Source organism: Oncorhynchus keta, chromosome 4 (genome assembly GCF_023373465.1).
Source record: "Oncorhynchus keta strain PuntledgeMale-10-30-2019 chromosome 4, Oket_V2, whole genome shotgun sequence".
In the NCBI taxonomy this organism is placed as follows: Eukaryota; Metazoa; Chordata; class Actinopteri; order Salmoniformes; family Salmonidae; genus Oncorhynchus; species Oncorhynchus keta.
Genome location: NC_068424.1, coordinates 41,565,323 through 41,588,188, shown reverse-complemented (window position 1 = coordinate 41,588,188; position 22,866 = coordinate 41,565,323). Strand labels below are relative to the sequence as shown.

At 41.3% G+C, this 22,866-nt stretch overlaps 1 pseudogene across 1 annotated transcript; it reads right to left on the bottom strand.

Moving 5' to 3' along the window:
* Positions 1-1,530: 1,530 nt before the first annotated feature.
* Positions 1,531-21,091, bottom strand: LOC118374937 (histone RNA hairpin-binding protein-like; annotated as a pseudogene). Its single transcript, XR_004823704.2, has 8 exons — positions 20,932-21,091; positions 19,308-19,448; positions 7,438-7,538; positions 7,291-7,353; positions 5,967-6,101; positions 5,708-5,857; positions 3,957-4,068; positions 1,531-3,813 (listed from the first exon to the last, which is right to left on the bottom strand). The product of XR_004823704.2 is annotated as a histone RNA hairpin-binding protein-like (transcript).
* Between the last annotated feature and the right edge of the window lie 1,775 nt (positions 21,092-22,866).

Sequence of the window (22,866 nt, the reverse complement as noted above, 5' to 3'; positions counted from 1 at the left end):
GCTGCAGGTTCTACAGCTGCACCATTGAGAGCTTATTGACTGGCTGCATCACTGCCTGGTATGGCAATAGCACCGCCCTCGATCGCATGGAACTACAGAGGGTTGTGCGGACAACCCAGTACATCACTGGGGCCGAGCTCACTGCCATCCAGGACCTCTATATCAGGCATGATGAACAAAAGGCCCGGAAAAACAGGGGAATAGGGAAGAGGCCTTGGCCTCAGGAGAACAGTGTTTGAGACTGCATAGTGGGAAGGTAACTGGCTGATAACTTATCTGAATGGAGAGGAACTGGATCTAGAAGACGACATTCAAAAGGTGGAAGAGAGTGAATTCTCAGAACATGGGAAAAGGAAATTGGAAGCAATACGTCGCAAAGCAAAGGTGGCTAAACTCAAAAATTACTGGAAGGTTGGGGAGAGAATATGAACATGAAATTCATGGAGGCATCCATCCCCCGAAGAGACAGTATCCTATAAAAAGCAAGACCGTGGAAGAGATGAATCTCATTGTGGATGAGAACAACAACAAAAAATCCAGAAAATCACATTGTAGGATTTATAATGAATTAATTTGCAAATTATGGTGGATAATAAGTATTTGGTCAATAACAAAAGTTTCTCAATACTTTGTTATATACCCTTTGTTGGCAATGACAGAGGTAAAACGTTTTCTGTAAGTCTTCACAAGGTTTTCACACACTGTTGCTGGTATTTTGGCCCATTCCTCCATGCAGACCACTTCTAGAGCAGTGATGTTTTGGGGCTGTTGCTGGGCAACACAGACTTTCAACTCCCTCCAAAGATTTTCTATGGGGTTTTTGCTCACCGTTCTTGTGATCATTTTGACCCCACGAGGTGAGATCTTGCGTGGAGCCCCAGATCGAGGGAGATTATCAGTGGTCTTGTATGTCTTCCATTTCCTAATAATTGCTCCCACAGTTGATTTCTTCAAACCAATCTGCTTACCTATTGCAGATTCAGTCTTCCCTGCCTGGTGCAGGTCTACAATTTTGTTTCTGGTGTCCTTTGACAGCTCTTTGGTCTTGGCCATAGTGGAGTTTGGAGTGTGACTGTTTGAGGTTGTGGACAGGTGTCTTTTATACTGATAACAAGTTCAAACAGGTGCCATTAATACAGGTAACGAGTGGAGGACAGAGAAGCCTATTAATAGTTACAGGTCTGTGAGAGCCAGAAATCTTGCTTGTTTGTAGGTGACCAAATACTTATTTTCCACCATTTTCCACCATCATTTGCAAATGTATTAAAAATCCTTGCACAATTGGTGGCTGACTAAATACTTTTTTAACCCACTGTATTTTATACAATTATAAATACAGCATCAAAATGTGGAAAATCGGACTTCCCCCTTGCTGATTATTGTCCACAGCTGGCTCTGATCATAGTGGACTGAGACAGACGGGGAGAGTGAGCTCGAACCCTCAACCTTCTGGGCCGTTAGTCCTGTGTGGCATCGAATGTGCCATAAAACCATGCTGAAGTGGTAGTCAATAGCCAAGTTCATAAAACACAGGGTTGCTAAAGTTATTTATAGTGGGAATAATGATTACATTTTATGAGGGGTGTACAAATGTTTGACATCCCTACCCAGATAGCACTGACCGTTCATTAATAGCATACAGTGAGGGGGAAAAAGTATTTGATACCCTGCTGTTTTTGTACATTTGCCCACTGACAAAGAAATGATCAGTCTATAATTTTAATGGTAGGTTAATTTGAACAGTGAGACAGGATAACAAAAAAAAAAAGAGAAACGCATGTCAAAAATGTTATAAATTGATTTGCATTTTAATTAGAGCTCTCCAAGGATGTCAGGGACAAGATTGTAGACCTACACACAGCTGGAATGGGCTACAAGACCATCGCCAAGCAGTTTAGTGAGAAGGTGACAATGGTGTGATTATTCGCAAATGGAAGAAACACAAAACGGTCAATCTCCCTCAGCCTGGGGCTCCATGCAAGATCTCACATCGTGGAGTTGCAATGGTCATGAGAACGGTGAGGAATCAGCCCAGAACTACACGGGATGATCTTGTCAATGATCTCAAGGCAGCTGGGGCCATAGTCACCAAGAAAACAATTGGTAACACACTACGCTGTGAAGGACTGAAATCCTACAGCACCCGCAAGGTCCCCCTGCTCAAGAAAGCACATATACATGCCCGTCTGAAGTGTGCCAAAGAACAGCTGAATGATTCAGAGGACAACTGGGTGAAAGTGTTGTGGTCAGATGACACCAAATTGGAGCTCTTTGGCATCAACTCAACTCGCCGTGTTTGGAGGAGGAATGCTGCCTATGACCCCCAAGAACACCGTCAAACATGGAGGTAGAAACATTATGCTTTGGGGGTGTTTTTCTGCTAAGGGGACAGGACAGCTTCACCGCATCAAAGGGACGATGTACCGTCAAATTAAGGGTGAGAACCTCCTTCCCTCAGCCAGGGCATTGAAAATGGGTCGTGGATGAATATTCCAGCATGACAATGACCCAAAACACACAGCCAAGGCAACAAAGGAGTAGCTCAAGAAGAAGTACATTAAGGTCCTGGAGTGGACTAGCCAGTCTCCAGACCTTAATCCCATAGAAAAGCTGAAGGTTTGAGTTGCCATGCGTCAGCCTCGAAACCTTAATGACTTGGAGAAGATCTGCAAAGAGGAGTGGGACAAAATCCCTCCTGAGATGTGTGCAAAGCTGGTGGCCAACTACAAGAAACGCCTGACCTGATTGCCAACAAGGGTTTTGCCACCAAGTCCTAAGGCATGTTTTGCAGAGGGGTCAAATACTTATTTCCCTCATTAAAATGCAAATCAATTTTTAACATTTCTGACATGCGTTTTTCTGGATTTTTGTTGTTCTGTCTCTCACTGTTCAAATAAACCAACCATCAAAATTATAGACTAATCATTTTTTTGTCAGTGGGCAAACATACAAAATCAGCAGGGGATCAAATATTTTTCCCCTCACTGTAGTAGCTAGCTATCCAGCATGCGATTCAAACAGAACAAAATAGGGCGTCTCTTTTTATGCTTAATAAAGCGTAGAATTATGGCACTCATCCACAGTGATCCTATGCTCATCCATGCTCCTGGCCTACACTTCACTCCCAAACCTTTAATCAAATCAATCCTAGCTACCAATTATATAAACCAAATCTAATTTAAAAATAAATAAAAATACAGCAACACAAATGTAGTATAAAAACTAATAACATCCTCTGCATGTCTTAGCTACAAGCCAGTTAGGAAGCAGAAAAAGCATATCCAGAAAAATAAAAGCTTGAGGCATTATGGCCCATTATTATTATGTTTTACCTGCTGATAAAAATCCCAGTGTCCACATGTTTTTTGAAAGCCTAAGAAAATACAGTACAACATTGTATTCAAAGTTTATATGTAAAAAATATATAATTGAACAAAAACACAAACACAACTACTCACAATAAAGATACAAGCATACAAGGCAATCAACTATAAAATACAATGCAAGCATTCACAACACAATTTAAAAACAAATTGATACACAATTCAGGTCACTGACTTGAATTCAATCTATCATCAATTTGTCCTGGTATTCAAAAGACAGCTGAGAATGGGTCTGAGGCAATCCAGAAACTGCATTCCACCAAAAGGAGGTGATCACTGGTGGATGCATCCATTTCAAACATGGTGTTGGGGGAAATCAGTACCCCAGGCCTTTCCACATTATCCTCTCAACCACCAAGGACTTTTAGGCCATTTCAAGGTCAACTGATGTATCCATTTTCATCATCTTGGGAGTTACTTGGCAAGAGTCCTAGAACATAAAGAAAATTTAAAAAACACACAGAATGAACTCCAAATGTGTTTGCTAAGTGTCCAATGGTGCTTTACTACAATGTATTTGAACACAGACTAATAGTTTCCTTCAAATATGCCTAGACTGGATAATGAACTTACTGCTTGAGACGAAGAGGCCTTGCTGACTTTAGGAGGCTGTGTGCTTGAGTCGGAATCCAGCTCAGGGAAGTCTAGCTCAATATCCATTACATCATCCAAGTCAACCTCATATCTAAATGACACATGAAACAAATACCAACTGCATTACAAACATGACTTGGTTTGAGTAAGATGTCTGACACAAAGGGGTTGTCTTTCATGAAGAATATACAGTGCATTTGGAAAGCATTTCAGACCCCTTGACTTTTCCACTTTAAGGTACAGCCTTAATCTAAAATGTATTAAAATAGCATTTTTTCCTCCCTCAATCTACACACACACACCCAATAATGACAAAGCAAAAACAGTTTAGAAAATGTTTAAAAAATGTTAAAACTAAACTCACATAAGTAGTCAGACCGCTTACTCAGTACTTTATTGAAGCACCTTTGGCAGCGATTACAGCCTCAAGTCTTCCTAGGTATGACGCTAAAAGCGTGGCACACCTTTATTTGGGGAATTCCTCCCATTCCTCTCCGCAGATGCTCTCAAGCTTTATCATGTTGGATGAGGAGAGTTGCTGAACAGCAATTTACAGGTCCCTCCAGAGATGTTCGATCAAGGTTCAAGTCCGGGCCACTCAATGACATTCAGAGACTTGTCCTGAAGCCACTGTGCTTAGTGTGCTTCCCTGCCACTGAAAAACATCCTCACAGCATGCTGCTGCCAACACCATTCCTTCATCAATAGGGATGGTGCAAGGTTTCCTCCAGTAGTGAAGCTTGGCATTAAGGCCAAATAGTTCAATCTTGGTTTCATCAGACCAGAGAATCTGGTTTCCCATGTCTGAGTTTTTAGGTGCCTTTTGGCAAACTCCAACCGGCCGTCATGTGCCTTTTACTGAGGAGTGGCTTCCGTCTGGTCACTCTAACAAAGGCCTGATTGGTGGAGTGCTGCAGAGATGGTTGTCCTTCTGGAAGGTTCTCCCATCTCCACATAGGAACTCTAGAGCTCGGTCAGAATGACCATCGGGTTCTTGGTCATCTCCATGATTGCTTAGTTTGGCCGGACAGCCAGCTCTTGGAGGTTCCAAACTTATTCCATTTAAGAATGATGGAGGCCACTGTGTTCCCTGTCACAATCCTGTCTCAGAGCCCCACTAACAATAACTTCACCTCATGGCTTGGTTTTTGCTCTGCCATGCATTGTCAACTGTGGGACCTTATATAGCCAGGTGTGTGCCTGGCTATATAAGCCAGGCACACACCTGTCCAATCACAATAAATTCACCATAGCTGGACTCGAATCAAGTTGTAGAAATCAATGGCAACAGGATGCACCTGAGCTCAATTTCGAGTCCCATAGCAAAGGCTCTGTATACTTATAGAAGGTAGTTTTATAAAGTAAATAAGGTAGTTTTATTATTTTTAATAAATTAGCAAAAATGTATTAAAAAACTGTTTTTGCTTTGTCATTATGGGGTATTGTGTGTAGATTGAGAGGGGGGGAGGATGAAAAAAATAAGGCTGTAATGAAACAAAATGGGGGTCTGAATACTTCCCTTAGGCACTCTACCGTGAGACTAGAGATTTCTTTGACACACTTCCAAATCCAATTTCAGGCGAACTTGTGCTTGTAATTTATGCACAATAGTTGGGGCACAATTCTATTAGAATAGAACATTGTTTCTGTTAAACCATCATCTCAGGTTACAAGTACAGTATGTCAACATTTAGAGATGGTTTTAAATTCCAGGATATTTGGGGGGTTACATGGCCTGCAGCTCACTGCCCTCCTGGGCTGGGGGGTCCCACGCGTGAATCTTCACCTTCCACAATTTAATCTGCTGGTCCCATGAGCGCCGGCTGTATTTCTTAAACTTGTTAGGAGTTTTAGGATGAACTCCTGGCTGCCTCAAGTGCCTAACAAAACAATGAACAACAAATTGTTTAATACTAACTTCTGACCCAATAGGGTGGTATGTATCCTAACAAGAATTTAATCTAAGCATTCACACTGTATTTGACTCACTTGGGTACTTCCTTTATGTATCTGTCGTAGGCGAGTGTGTTCTTCCCATATGTGATCTGTTTCTGCCTCCTCATCAGGACTTCCTCATCCTCCTCCATGACCTCACCAGGGACTGGAGAGTCTCTGGAATCTGAGCTGAGACAGGATACAGATGAATGAATGAAATGCAATGATGGATGTAGCCTGATTTCTTCATCCCGCATCTTTCCATACCACATTCTGCCCCCTTTCGGTCTGACTCCCACCCGCTATGGCAAGAACTGTTCCCAAACCCAACAGCAGTCCCACAATGTTATTTTAGGCATATGTGACGGAGCTCATTTTGCCAGCAACGGTCCCAGAAATGTTGCATCTTATAGGCAATATCAAATACTCAAAAACAACTTGATAGGTTTAATTACCAGAGATTCACACATCTGTACTACTGGGCTATATTCAGCAAATAAACTAGATTAACTACATTTCCTTGGAAAGATAACTGCCCCTGTACTTCTCTGTGAATGCATAGGCTATTAAATTGAGGCCACGTGCACACCTGATCTCACAGATATGGCTACTGAACCTGAAGCAACAAGAAAGATGATCACGACACTTGCTACGTTGTGCAGAAAGCCTACCTTTTAGGAAGATGATTAGCAGACAAGAGACAAATAGTAATCAATACTTATTGAAAATGAAAAGGTGTAAATTTCACTCACCATAGTAGCCCAACCTATTCAGGCATTGTGCCTTTTAAACTATGTTTAAATGTTTTGATTGCACCTTGTCTTACGTTGGTTGAGTGCCGTCCACTTCTTTGCATTATCAATATTTATTTAGACACAAGTAAACTACAGTAGTCATATTTAACTTAACTGCCACATGATTATCTGCCCATGTAGGCAGCCTACTCTATTTCAATGAGACCACACATAGGCACACTTGAACTCTCATGTCCAACGATGAGGTAGGTTACTGCAGTTGAACCAGCAAATAATGAATAATCCAAAAAAACAAGTGTTTTTAATACAATAGGTAGGCTAACACATACAGGCAGAAAAAGGACAGTTTTCAAATCATCTGAGACAAAAATATTTCCATCCCAAAGTCATGTGTCTGACAGCCTGTTGCTGCGGCATAAAAACGCAGCTCTGATCTGTCGGGACCCGCGGGAATGCAGCCCTCTAGCCGAGTGACAGCCCGTGCCATCAAGCCAACTCCTTGTCACGCCAAACATTGTCTGTCGGCTTAAAAATGAGCCACAGAGTTGGCAAGAGGACAAACAGATCTGGGACCAGGCTAGCATGCTAAATTCAAAGTAGAAGACATCATTATTCAAACAAACCTCCCTGAAGAATTCTTCCGTTCCCTTGGACCAAACTCTGTTGCCAGTGTCCTCCTCCTGTAACTAAAAGAAACAATACCATAACACAATTGAAAGATTTTTTAGTCATATGCATGTACAACGGGGAAATCTGCAGGGACTGCTGACCGTTGCATGTCACAACAGACGCTTGAGCACATTTAGTCTCCACTTCACGCTCCCAGTCCATGCATCTGGGAACTGGACCTTTACTTTCAGGAGTGGTACAACTGAAAGAAGAATGACATGCATCATTAATTATGAGTATTATTATAATTATGTACACATTTGAGTATACAGTTCATTCGTATTCAGACCCAGTCACTTTTCCCACATTTTGTTATGTTAAAGCCCTATTATAAAAATGCCCCATCCCCCCTCAATATCCCAAAATGACAAAGCGAAAAAGTACATTTCTTGCAAATGTATTAACAATAAAAAAAAACAGAAAAACCTTATTTACATAAGTATTTAGACCCTTTGCTATGAGACTTGAAATTAAGCTCAGGTGCATCCTGTTTCTATTAACAATCCTTGAGATGTGCCTACCAAAAAAATTCCGCAGAATTGAAGGTCCCCAAGAACACAGTGGCCTCCATCATTCTTAAATGGGAGAAGCTTGAAACCACCAAGACTCTTCCTAGAGCTGCCCACCCGGCCAAACTGAGATATCAAGGGAGAAGGGCCTTGGTCAGAGAAGTACCAAGAACCCGATGGTCACTAACAGAGTGCCAGAGTTAAGAGAACGTTCCAGAAGGGCAACATCTCTGCAGCACTACACCAAATCAGGCCTTTATGGTTGGAGTGGCCAGTCGGAAGCCACTCCACAGTAAAAGGCACAACAGCCTGCTTGGAGTTTGTCAAAAGGCACCTAAAGACTCTCAGGCCATGAGAAACAAGATTCTCAGGTCTGATGAAACCAAGATTGAACTCTTTGGCTGAATGCTAAGCATCACATCTGGATGAAAACAGGCACCACTCATCACCTGGCCAATACCATCCCTACTGTGAAGCATGGTGGTGACAGCATCATGTTATTGGACAGTTTTTCAGTGGCAGAGTCTGGGAGACTAGTCAGGATCGAGGGAAGACGAACGGAGCAAAGTACAGAGAGATCCTTGATGAAAACCTGTTCCAGAGCACCCAGGACCTCATACTGGGGGAGGTTCACCTTCCAACAGGACAACAACCCTAAGTACACAGCCAAGACAATACAGCACTGGCTTCGGGACAAGACTCTTGAATGTCTGAGTGGCCCAGCCAGAGCCCAACCTGATCAAATATCTCTGGAGACCTGAAAAATCGCTGTGCAGCGACGCTCCCAATCCAACCTGACAGAGCTTGAGGGGAACTGCAGACAAGACTGGGAGAAACTCCCCAAATACAGGCGTAACAAGCTTGAAGCATCATACCCCAGAAGACTCGAGGCTGTAAACGCTGCCAAAGGAGCGTCAACAAAAGTACTGAGAAAAGGGTGTGTATACTTACGTAAATGTTATGTTTATTTTTAAAACAATTGCTAAGATTTGTAAAAACCTGTTTTTCCATTGTCAGTATGGGGCATTGTATGTAGATTGATGAAGTGAAAAAAACAATTTAATCAATTTTAGAATAAGGCTTTGAACACAAAAGTGAAGGGGTCTGAATACTTTTACAAATGCACTGTGGTGTGTAATATCTATATATACACACACAGTGGATTGCGAAAGTATTCACCCCCCTTGGCAGTTTTCCTATTTTGTTGCCTTACAACCTGGAATTAAAATAGATTTCTGGGGGGTTTGAATCATTTGATTTACACAACATGCCTACCACTTTCAAGACGCAAAATATTTTATTGTGAAACAAGAAATAAGACAAAAAAAAAAACGACTCCTTCCCGTGCATAACTATTCACCCTCCCCAAAGTGAATTATTTACAGCTGCAAATCTCTTGGGGTGTCTCTATAGGCTTGAAACATCTAGCCACTGGGATTTTTGCCCATTCTTCAAGGAAAACTGCTCCAGCTCTTTAAGGTTGGATGGGTTCCAGTTGTGTACAGCAATCTGTAAGTCATACCACAGTTTCTCAATTGGATTGAGGTCTGGGCTTTGACTAGGCCATTCCAAGACATTTAAATGTTTCCCCTTAAACCACTCGAGTGTTGCTCATTGTCCTACTGGATGGTGAACCTCGGTCCCAGTCTCAAATCTCTGGAAGACACAGGTTTCCCTCAAGAATTTCCACGTATTTAGCACCATCCAACATTCCTTAAATTCAGTTTCCCAGTCCCTGCCAATGAAACACATCCCCACAGTATGATGCTACCACCACCATGCTTCACTGTGGGGATGGTGTTCTTGTGAGGTGTTGGGTTTGCGCCAAACAGTGTTTTGCTTGATGGCTAAAAAGCTACATTTTAGTCTCATCTGACCAGAGTACCTTCTTCCATGTTTGTGGAGTCACCCAGACGCCTTTTGGCGAACACCAAACGGGTTTGCTGATTTGTTTCTTAAACAATTACTTTTTTTCTGGTCACTCGTCCGTAAAGCCCAACTCTATGGAGTGTATGGCTTAAAGTGGTCTTATGGACAGATACTCCAATCTCCGCTGTGGAGCTTTGCAGCTCCCACAGGGTCGTCTTTGGTCTCTGTGTTGCCTCCCTGATTAATGCCCCCCTTGCCTGGTCCGTGAGTTTGTTTATTTTACCTTTATTTAACTAGGCAAGTCAGTTAAGAACAAATTCTTATTTACAATGACGGCCTAGGAACAGTTGGTTAACTGCCTGTTCAGGGGCAGAACGACAGATTTGTACCTTGTCAGCTCGGGGATTTGAACTTGCAACCTTTCAGTTACTAGTCCAACACTCTAACCACTAGGCCCTCTCTTGGCAGGTTTGTTGTGGTGCCATATTCTTTCCATTTTTTATTAGTGGATTTAAAAATGGTGCTTCGTGGGATGTTGAAAGTTCCGGATATATATATTTTAAACCCAACCCTGATCTGTACTTCTCCACAACTTTGTCCCTGACCTGTTCGGAGAGCTCCTTGGTCTTCATAGTGCCGCTTGCTTGGTGGTGTTGCAGACTCTGGGGCCTTTCAGAACAGATATATATAGAGAGAGATATATACACATATACACACAGCTCATGTGACAGATCATGAGACACTTAAATAAAGTCCACGTGTGTGCAATGTAACAAATGTGACTTCTGAAGGTAATTTATTGCACCAGTTCTTATTTAGGGGCTTCATAGCAAAGGCGGTGAATACATATGAACACACCCCTTTTAGGTTTTACTTTTTTTCTTTTCTTTTTACAAGTAATTTTTTTCATTTCATTTCACAAATTTGGACTATTTTGTGTGTCTGTTACATTAAATCCAAATAAAAATACATTTAAATTACAGGTTCTAATGCAACAAAATAGGAAAACGCCAAGGGGGTGAATACTTTTGCAAGGCACTGTATGCTGCATCACAACCGGCCGTGATTGGGAGTCCCATAGGGCGGCACACAATTAGCCCAGCGTCGTCCGTGTTTGGCCGGTGTAGGCCGTCATTGTAAATAAGAATTTGTTCTTAACTGACTTGCCTAGTTATATAAAAGGTTAAATAAAATAAATATATATGAGACACTTTGTTTTTTTATAACATTGGAGTGTTGATTGAATATATCTGGTAGTTTTTACCCATGGAGTTGAAGGAATGATGGCAAGTCCGCTTGTTTGGTTAGCAAGATGGCTAGCTGGCAGGCAAATTTTTGCATTTAAAAAGGATACTTCCGATTTTGGCAATGAGGCCCTTAAACCTACTTCCCCAGAGACAGATTAACTTGTAGATAACATTTTTATGTCTGTCCAGTATGAAGGAAGTTAGAGGTAGTTTTACGAGGCAATGCTAACTTCCTTCCTACTGGACAGTAATAAAAATGGTATCCACATTGTCGGACTAAGGGAAGTAGATAAAAGGCCTCATTGCCAAAATCCCGAAGTATCCCTTTAAAAAGATAAACCACTCAGCACCGGCTTCTTGATCAATGACGCCTGACAGCAATGTGGACATAGCAGAGAGCTCGTAGTGAGGATATCATTTTGTTTTAAAGTACATTTCCTACAATTCTACACATTTTGCCAAGGCCGTGGCATAGAGAAAATGTTGCAGTTTTAAAGGCCCAGTGCAGTAAAAAAAAAAGTGACTTTCCTGCGCTTTTATATACAGTGCATTCAGAAAACATTCAGAACCCCACATTTTTCCCACATTTTGTTGTTACATATTTACTTTTCATTGATTAAATCGATTTTTCCACTCAATCTGCACACAATACCCCACAATGACAAAGAAAAAGGGACATTTCTTCAAATGTATGAAAAATAAAACCGAAAATATCACATTTACATACAGATTCACATCCTTTACTCAGTACTTTGTTGAAGCACCTTTGGCCACGATTACAGCCTCGAGTCTTCTTTGGTAGGACGTTACAAGCGGCAGGGTAGCCTAGTGGTTAGAGTGTTGGACTAGTAACCGGAAGGTTGCAAGTTCAAATCCCCGAGCTGACAAGGTACAAATCTGTCGTTCTGCCCCTGAACAGGCTCACTGTTCCTAGGCATCATTGAAAATAAGAATTTGTTCTTAACTGACTTGCCTAGTTACATAAAAGGTAAAAAATAAAAAATAAAGAAGCTTGGCACACCTGTATTTGGAGAGTTTCTCCCACTATTCTCTGCAGATCCTCTAAAACTCTGTCAGGTCGGATGGGGAGCATCGCTGCACAGCTATTTTCAGGTCTTTCCAGAGATGTCGATTTGGTTCTAGTCACGGGTCACTCAAGGACAGAGACTTGTCCCGAAGCCACTCCTGCATTGTCTAGACTGTGTGCTTAGGGTTGTTGTCCTGTTGGAACCTTCACCCCAGTCTGAGATCCTGGGTGCTCTGGAGCAGGTTGTAATCAAGGATCTCTGTACTTGGCTCCGTTCATCTTTGCCTCAATCCTGACTAGTCTCTCTGTCAGAGTGACCATCGGGTTCTTGGTCACCTCCCTGACCAAGGTCTTTCTTCCCAATTGCTCAGATTGGCTGGGCAGCCAGCCCTAGGGATAGTCTTGGTGGTTCCATACTTCTTCCATTTAAGAATGATGGGAGGCCACTGTGTTCTTGGGGACCTTCAATGCTGCAGAATCTTTTTGGTACCTTTACCCAGATCTGTGCCTCGACAAAATCCCGTCTCGGAGCTCTACGGGCAATTCCTTCGACCTCATGGCTTGGTTTTTGCTCTGACGGTCAACTGTGGGACCTTAATATAGACAGGTGTGTGCCTTTCCAAATCATGTACAATCAATTGAATTTACCACAGGTGGACTCCAATCAAGTTGTAGAAACATCTCAAGGATGATCAATGGAAACAGGGTGAGGAGCTCAGTTGAGTCTCATGGCAAAGGATCTGAATACTTATGAAAATAACTTATTTTTTTTACTTTAAACATTTGCAAAAATGTCTAAAAACCTTTCACTTTGTCATTATGGGGTATTGTGTGTAGATTGCTGAGGATTTCATTTAATCCATTTTAGAATGAGGCTGTAACATTAAAAAAAAGTGGAAAGGGTCAAGGGGTCTGAATACTTTCCGAAGGCACTATATCTATGCGCGTGCACACTATGAGGTTTGAATAAATACGGTGTAATTGTGAACATAATGCCATTTTAGTGTAAGAGCTGTTTGAAAAGACCACCTGCAATTTGGCCTTCCACGGTGATATAAGTAGTTAATAGACCAACAAGGAAGAGTTCCAAACCTCTGAAAACAACAGCTAATTATCAGTTTTCGCCTCCCCACTCAGACCACTCTGACAGTCCTAGCACAATTCTTGCTTGAGAAATTGCTCTTTGCTAAGAAGCCATTTGTTTATTATTTTAAAATGTTTAATTGTTTTCCAGAAATAAGAGATCAAAACAGCCGCATTGGACTTTTACAGCAAGTTTTCTGCAATTCCACTCATTTTGCCAAGTGTGCGCTACAAGTTATTTGTGGAGGAGTACAAAGGACGGGCTACAGAGAGGCTGAGCTGAGAATGACATTAGGGCCAGCAAGCCAACTGCACCACCATCGATCATCTGGCATCACCAAACAATCCTACTCCAGTGGGTTGCCAAAAGCACCAGTCTCCGCCATGAGCAAGGAACTCTCCGAATATGGCTTCATCACTATAATGTCAGTTTTGTTAATCTACCTAATTGTTAATACTTTTTCCCCTTCATCTGTAAGCCTATATTGCAATTCCGCTTTTAGCTGTTAATGTATAGTTTATAAGATTAAATTAACCAAAGTTCTACAAGCCGTCTCCCCAGAAGAACTCTGATTTGTCTCAAAATACCTGAAAATGACAGATGTCAGTGAAATAACAGTGAAATGCCTGTGAAATGCTTACTGCAAACTCGAAGCCCAACTATGCAATAATCAACAATGTATTACTAGAACAAAAATCAAGAGCAATAAGAAACAAAGTAAGCATTCTGTATACAGGAAATATTTAAGTCAGTTCCAATACCATATTTCAGGGATGCAACCTGGTGAGGGCCCAAAAAGGTGCAACGTGTACCTAACTCACAGCTAAAAAAAATGTAAAGAAAGCAATTCAATGTTATTTGATGCATAGACTTTACTGCAAATGACAAGTCTTGAGAAAAAAACAATACACTAATATTGCAGTTACCCATGACAGCCCGAATGCTTGTGACCACACACACACCTAAATATTGCACCCCAGAAAAAAAATGTAAAGTAGAAAAACAATGAAACAAACAGGCATTCAATTTTTGCTTCATTATAGTGGCCACTATAGTAGACATCAATCACACAAGGCTACATGTGTGCAAATACAACATTCACTGGGTAAAACATTTCAATAATCTCTCACTCACACAAGTATTACTGTCAAGTTCAACACAAAAGCAATATCTTTGGGATACACTGCACATGATTACATTGTACACGTTTTGCTTGTGGACATCTGTTCTACATGTGCAGCAGATCACGATACCCTTTGTTGGCATAATTTATCTCTTTCAGGCAGAGAGTACAACTGGCATAACCCTTTTTTCTCCACTGTATTGAAAAAGTGAGAAAGGGGGAAAGTATGTGGTGTTCCTTTCACCTCTATAGTGGCATCCAGTTTAAGCTAGGCCCAGCTCCAGCTAAACTTGTTTAACAAGCAACGCCTCATTTTCACCTAATTCTCTCATTTTGAAAATTAACCAAATACTGTAGAGGGAAAACATTACTGTTAGTTCATTAGCTAGTTAACATGTCACACAGATTGCCAGGCTTCAGTAAGCAACTAACATGTTATAACCTGAGGAACGGCAATGTCACAAGTTAATACTATAGAGAATTGGTTAGGTTACTAACGTTAGCTCATTGATGTCATAACGTTAGCTAGCTACCCCTACCAACAGCTCTGCACACCCCGCAGCAACTTTCCCAAGCCCCACCCCCCTTCTCCTTGACCAAAATCCAGATCGCTGAAGTTCTGAAAGAGCTGCAAAATCTGGATCCCGACAAATCAGCTGGGCTAGACAATCTGGACCCTCTAAAATTATCCGCCGACATTGTTGCAACCTCTATTACTAGCCTGTCCAACCTCTTCTATCATCTGAGATCCCTAAAGATTGGAAAGCAACACCCACGCAGCACGCGCTCCAGCAGGTATATTTCACTGGTCATCACCAAAGCCAACACTTCCTTTGGCCGCCTTTCCTTCCAGTTCTCTGCTGCCAATGACTGGAACAAATTGCAAAAATCACTGAAGCTCGAGTCTTGTATCTCCCACTCTAACGTTAAGCATCAGCTGTCAGAGCTACCGATCACTGTTCCTGTACACAGCCTATCTGTAAATAGCACACCCAACCTACATCATCCCCATATTTTTGTTGTTGCTCTTTTGCACACCAGTATCTCTACTTGCACATCATCATCTGCACATCTATCACTCCAGTATTAATGCTAAATTGTAATTATTTCGCAACTATGGCCCATTTATTGCCTTACCTCCCTAACCTTACTACATTTAAACACACTGCACGTAGATTTTTCTATTGTGTTATTGACTATATATGTGTGTTATCCCATGTGTAACTCTGTTATTGTTTTTGTCACACTGCTCTGCTTTATCTTGGCCAGGTCGCAGTTGTAAATGAACTTGTTCTCAACTGGCCTACCTGGTTAAATAAAGGTGAAATAAAAATATATATATATATTATATCAGTAAAGTTGGCTAATGTTGCTCTGGCTAGCTATGGGATAATTCGATCCAAGATACTTAACAATGCTAACAATACTTGTTCCACCACACTTTCTACATCACCTCAAACTTTCCAAATTCCAATTGTTTTTCAGTTCCAGCTCATGAAGTATGCTTCATCACCTTCTCACCCCTGTCTCCCTGGTCAGGCTTCTCATCTACCTCTTCGTTATCGTTCAGGGGACACGATACTGTAAGTTAACTGGAAAACTGCCTTAAGCACCGACGCTGTAACAAGCACATTGGTGGTCTCTTCTCTTTTCAGTCGGGTGCTGCATTCTGTTATGTGAACAATTGGCTTAGCCTTGGATACAGCCAGTATTGCTCCAAACGCGCATCACTTTTCTCATCGGATCTACACTAATCATGTAGGTCATATTATTTCCGATTCAAAACTGGGAATTTCACTGACAGGTGACTAGTTTGTATCCATGATATTTACATGTGCAGGGAAATTGGAGTGATGGAGGTAGATACATATAGGGGTAAGGTGACTAGGCAACAGGATATAAGAAAAAGTAGCAGCAGCTTCCATGTGAGTGGGCGTGCAGTCAGTAGAAATGTATGTGCATATGTGTGAGTGAGAAAATGGAGTGAGTGTGTGTGTGTGCATGTTGGTGTAGGGCCCTGTGAGTGTGCAGAGATTGAAATAAAAGGTCAATAAAGATACAAGGTAAACTCGGTCCGTGTAGTTATTTTGTTGGCTTGCTTGGGGATAGAAGCTGTTCAAGAGCCTGTTGGTGTCAGACTTGTTGCACCGGTAACTCTTGCCGTGCAGCAGCAAATAAAATAGTCTATGGCTTGGGTGGTTGGGGTCTAACAATTTTCCGGGCCTTCTTTTCACACCACCTGATATAGAAATCCTGGATGGCAGGGAGCTCGGCCCCAGTAATGTGCTGTGCTGTCCGCACAACCCTGTGTAGTGGCATGCGATGGAGGGCGGTGCTGTTGCCATACCAAGCAGTGATGGAGCAAAGATGTGGTGTGAAAAGGACACATCAAACCACACCACTTCTTCCTAGCATTTTGGATTGCTTATTTTTCACAGCAATATTCAGGGTGAAATACATGGGGAACATTTGCCAACCATCTGCCAACCTATTGTTAAAAAGCATTTACAGTTTTCACAGGACAGGCTACTTCATTTATAGCTCTCAAGAGCAGCGTCCCAAATCAAATCAAATTTATTTATATAGCCCTTCGTACATCAGCTGAAAGTGCTGTACAGAAACCCAAACAGCAAGCAATGCAGGTGTAGAAGCACGGTGGCTAGGAAAAACTCCCTAGAAAGGCCAAATGGCACCCATGTCCCTATAAAAGTGCACCACTTTTGACCAGGGCTCATAAGGCTCCTATCAAAAGTAGTGCATCATGGAGAAAATAGGGACGTACTCAAGGGCCCAACAGCAACTTAACCTAAAACATTGGTCTCCGATACCTCCCAACTGAGCAGTCAATCTTGTCTTATGGTCATTTAATATAATTTCAATTACTTTCTGACTGCACCCCTTTAGATTTGAACAGAACCATTCTTACATGTTGGCCCATACTAGAAGTGATCAGAAATTTACTTTTTGGACCTGAATGACAAAACATTCAGGAGATAGAGGTGCTCAAGTTGACCCATTTTGCATACCCCACCCTACAATAAGACATCCATGTCTTCATCACTGAAAAATATCAATGGCTGAGTTTGATATCATTTGGAAACTTAAAAATAGGGTTGTCAAACTATTTAAAATTCTTTCAATTATGTAATTAATCTTTAACATCAATTATCTAAAAACTCAGATTTATTTCATGTTCACATATGTTGTAGCTTAGACCTTATTTTCCTATTTTACATCAGAGGTGTTTGTTGTGCCCACCATTCTCTTGAATAGCTTACCAACCGGGTTGTCATGATAAACGAAATTGACATTTCAAATGGTTGACATTACAAAGATGGTTGGGGGTCCACACAACAGAAAATGTTGACAGATGGGAATATCCATTGTTTTAACTCTTTCATAGGAACCCTATTGAACTCTCAGAAATATAGATAATAGAATAGAAATTCCCATTCAAGTTTAAATTCAACGGTGGGTAGACTGGCAGACATCTTTCTGGTAGTAATTTAAACTTAAATTTCAATGGTGTACCAGGCTGCCAACTACACTGTAGTGGTCTGAAGGGATAGGTTCATTTTATATATTCTCTTTCTATGATTGAAATGACACCCACCCTGTATTCAAGAGAATGCTGCATCTCAACCGATGATGGGCACAACAAACATCCCAGACAACATAAAATAGGGTCTAAGCTGTAGAATGAGAATGAGAGAATGAGAATGAGAATGAGAAAAGGCTGAGTTTACACCTTTAAAAAATGTTTACGCTAAAGCAGTTATGAAATTGCACCTTTTATTACTTTTTTTTATTCAAGATACTATAAGCTTATTTGACAACCGTGTTTGTAAGCTTTCAAATGGTAAACTCAATAGTTTATGTTTTTCACTGATGCCATAACATTGATGTCTCATGTAGGGAGGGGTTAGCTTTCGAAAACCCGTGCTGAGATTCACATCGCCCAAAGTTGGCTGCAAGCGAACTACAATTCCAACACTGTCTTTTAGCGTTTAGAAAAGTCAGCAATCGTCTCGTGAAACAGTTTGAAACATATGCTGGCCTTCTAGGCAGAGTTGCAAAGAAAAAGGCATATCTCAGACGGGAAAGATTAAGATGGGCAAAAGACCAGACACTGGAGAGAGGAACTCTGCCTAGAAGGCCAGCCTCCCGGAGTCGCCTCTTTACTGTTGACGTTGAGACTGGTGTTTTGCGGGTACTATTTAATGAAGCTGCCAATTGAGCACTTGTGAGGCGTCCGTTTCTCAAACTAGACACTAATGTACTTGTCCTCTTCCTCAGTTGTGCACTGTGGCCTCCCACTCCTCATTCTATTCTGGTTAGTGCCCGTTTGTGCTGTTCTGTGAAGGGAGTAGTACATAGCTTTGTACGAGATCGTCAGTTTATTGGCAATTTCTCAGAACAAGAATAGACTGATGAGTTTCAGGTCTTTGTTTCTGGCCATACTCAACTAGTCTAAAGGCCAGTTTTATTGCTTCTTTAAATCAGATCAATAGTTTTCGGCTGTGCTAACATAATTGCAAAATAGTTTTCTGATGATCAATTAGCTTTTTAAAATGATAAACTTGGATTAGCTAACACAACGTGCCATTGGAACAAAGGAGTGATGGTTGCTGATAATGGGCCTCTGTACACCTATGTAGATATTCCTTTTTTATCTGCCGTTTCCAGCTACAATAGTCATTCACAACATTAACAATGTCTACACTGTATTTCTGCTAAATTTTATTTTATTTTAACGGACTATTTTAATTTCCCTTTCTTTCAAGAACAAGGACATTTATAAGTGACCCCAAACTTTTCAACAGTAGTGTAGATAGCGTCTACCAATGGGCTAGGATGGGGTATGCAAAACTGGTCAACTTTGAGCACCTCTATCTCCTGAACATTTTGGCATTTGGGTCCAGAAAGTCACTTTCTGACAACTGCCAATGGCAAACATGTTCAGAAGGTTTATTTATGAAATGACCCATGGCGCTTGTAACGCCAGGGTAGTGGGTTCTATTCCCGGGACCACCCATACGTAGAATGTATGCACACATGACTGTAAGTCGCTTTGGATAAAAGCGTCTGCTAAATGGCATATATTATTATTACCTAACACGTCTGATATCAGTGTGTCTGTGGTTGACATTACTCTTCTTCAGATCACTGGTGGAGTCCATGTCCTCATTTGATCTCATACTGCCATCAGCTACACGTTTCCGGTAGTTATACCGCTTCAAAGGGCCCCTATTCCTAGAAACAATGAAACACAGATCAACAAGACTGAAAGATCATGCCATTGTCAAGTACTTCATTTCTAAAGCAATTCACATTAAACAGCTGCACATTCAATATGTTCCCCATTTTTGACCTTTATTTAACTACGCAAGGCAGTTAATAACAACAAATTCTTATTTTCAATGACATCCTAACGTGCCAGTGGTGTTGGAGGGCCAGTAGAAGGCACTCTTTCCTCTGGTCTAAAAATATCCCAATGCCCCAGGGCAGTGATTGGGGACACTGCCCTGTGTAGGGTGCAGTCTTTTGGATAGGACGTTAAACGGGTGGCCTGACTCTCTGAGGTAATTCAATATCCCATGGCACTTATCGTAAGAGTAGGGGTGTTAACCCCGGTGTCCTGGCTAAATTCCCAATCTGGCCCTCAAACCATCACGGTCACCTAATAATCCCCAGTTTACAATTGGCTCATTCATCCCCCTCCTCTCCCCTGTAACTATTCCCCAGGTCGTTGCTGCAAATTTTATTTTATTTATTTTTATTTTACCTTTATTTAACCAGGTAGGCAAGTTGAGAACAAGTTCTCATTTACAATTGCGACCTGGCCAAGATAAAGCAAAGCAGTTCGACAGATACAACGACACGGAGTTACACATGGAGTAAATGAGAATGTGTTCTCAGTAAATTTACCTGGTAAAATAACAGATAAATACATTTTTAAAAACTGCCTTGTTCAGGGGCAGAACGACAGATTTTTACCTTTTCAACTCGGGGATTCGATCTTACAACCCTTCGGTTAATAGTCCCTAACCACTAAGCTACCAGCCGCCCTTTGCTGTCATTGATTCTTATAAATCACTAGACTCAACAGTGGAGACACTAGTAGCTATGTCAAGTTACACTTCGTTAACTTGTTGTGATGCTTCACACAATGTTTACTACAATAGGTGCTTCGGAGCCGCATAGTAATGAGCGCGAATTGGTACGCAGCCTAGCTTAATATAGCAAGCTAACTTTAGTAGCTAATTATCTAGCAATTGTTGCATTCAAACGACACGTACATTTGAAGGGAAAACAGTTATCAAGTTGGCAAGCTAGCTAGCTGCATAAACAATGCAATGGTTTGCAAATGCCTTTCTATTCAGCTACCGAGCCATGCTAAGTTAGCTAGCTGATTAGCTAGCCAGCAGTAATGTTAGTTAACTAACCTTAACACCTGTTCAAAATATTGGTAAGATGTCTAACATGCACCACGTAGCCAATACCATTGTCTTATAAACATGCACAACAGTAACGTTAATGCAATAAATGCTAATCAATTTCTTACGCAACATTAGATGGAAAACTTAACTAGCAAAGAACATTTAGCTAGCCAGCACCAGTGTTCTTGATTTTGCGTGAGTAAGGAGAAGACTGGTGCGAGAGAAATCTAACTGACCAAATCTATTTTAAATAAGTTTTTATATATAAAGTACCCTTACAAATCATGACAACTCACCTATTTTCATCTCCGTTATGGTCAGCGTCAGTTCGTCTAGACTTGTGACGAAAAGACATTTGCTACTGCCTCTGCTTCTTCTTCTTCTTCTTCTTCTTCGATGGGGTTTAACCGCGATTGGCATCCAATGTTAATGGTGCATTACCGACACCAGTTGGACGGGGTATTATAAATAATAACTTTTTAAAAACATTCCGGGAAAGGGGTAAAATTATATCATACAAAATAAAACACGTACGATAAAAAAGATTAAAAAATAAAATAGTCACACTTCTTCAATCACAGTCCACTCCAAAATACATCCCTACGGCTCATGGGCCTGTGATGGGGCTACATTAACAGACAGAATATCTTGCACCACCTTGGCTGTAAAATCACTAAGACCCCCAAAACGTTCAGTGATTCCAATTTTCTTAGACTTCTTCCCCACTTGTGCTGTACAGTTTATGACCATTGCAATAAATAATACAAAGTCCACCTTTTCAACATGTAGCATTTCACTATCCCTCATTTGATGAAAAACCTTCACTGGTCTTGGTGGCTCTACAACCATTGCTTTTTCACCGGCACTCGTTCCTTCCAATTTTCTCACCACCTCCAGATAGGAAACACACTGGACACTGCTTAAACCTCATTATCCTTCGCCCTAGTATGGCACTTCAAGAATTCTGGCGCATGTTCACCTCCACAGTTGCAGCATTTCCCTTTATCTGGCATACGATATCATTCCCTTCTGTACATACTTGACACATGACCAAATCTTTTACATTCATGACACTGAAAGGGGCTTTAGCACAAAAGCTCTTACAGGGTATCTCATGAATCCTAACTTCATATGAGAAGGGAGAGACTCTTTATAAAAGAACAGTAGCATGGTGGAAGAAAACGTATTGTCTCCGTCCACCATAAGTCAGCCGACGTGCACCAACCACTTCAGTTATATTCTCTGCCTTTATTTATTGCGCCACCCCAGAAATAACCCCGTTGATAGGCGCCCTGCCACGAAAACCCATGCAGGAAACATTCCACTCCAATATCTTTTTGAGCACACGCTTCTTCTGCTCCGCAGACACACAAAATAATCAAAATAAGTAGCATTCATCCAAACCCTGACTCTGACCAAAAACGAGTCTAGTGGTTTCCTATTTTCCAACATAGCTTTCTTTACTTCTTTTGTTTCCCTTTTTCTTCGCCATTGTAACCCACTCATTCTCATGTTCTGTACTATTAGCTTCACTTGACTCACTAGCAGTTTCAAACAAAACCTCAATGAAAGTCTCCCCTCTCTCATCTAAAGGGTAGAGAGCTCAAAAACGAATATAATGTAACGACCCTGGGTTTACAAGCGCGGAAATCGACCCTGCCGTACGAGCATGCTTTTGCGGCACAGTCGATAGCGCGCCGGACCTCGGGCTCAAAGGTCGAGGATTCGAGACCTGCTCCCTGCTGTTTCATTACAATACATTTTATTCTATAGTCCTAGCTAAATGCAGGACGAGCTAGTAACATTAGCTGATACTACTTCTTCTTCTTTGAGATTGGGTTGGTGGATCGCATCCAACTTTTAATTTGAATACACCGCCACCTACTGTACTGGAGTGTGAGGCCAGTCATGATCAAATGTTATTGGTCACATACACATATTATTCCAGGTGTAGCGAAATGCTTGTGTTCCTAGCTCCAACAGTGCAGTAGTATCTAACAAGTCACAACAATACACATACATCTAAAAGTAAAATAATTGACTTCAGAAATATATAAATATTAGATTGAGCAATGTCGGAGTGGTATTGACTAAAATACAGTATAATAGAATACAGCATATACATGATGAGTAAATCAGTATGTAGACACTATTTAAACATTATTAAAGTAACTAGTGTTCCATTACTAAAGTGACCAGTGAATCCAAGTCTATGCAGCCTCCAAGACGCA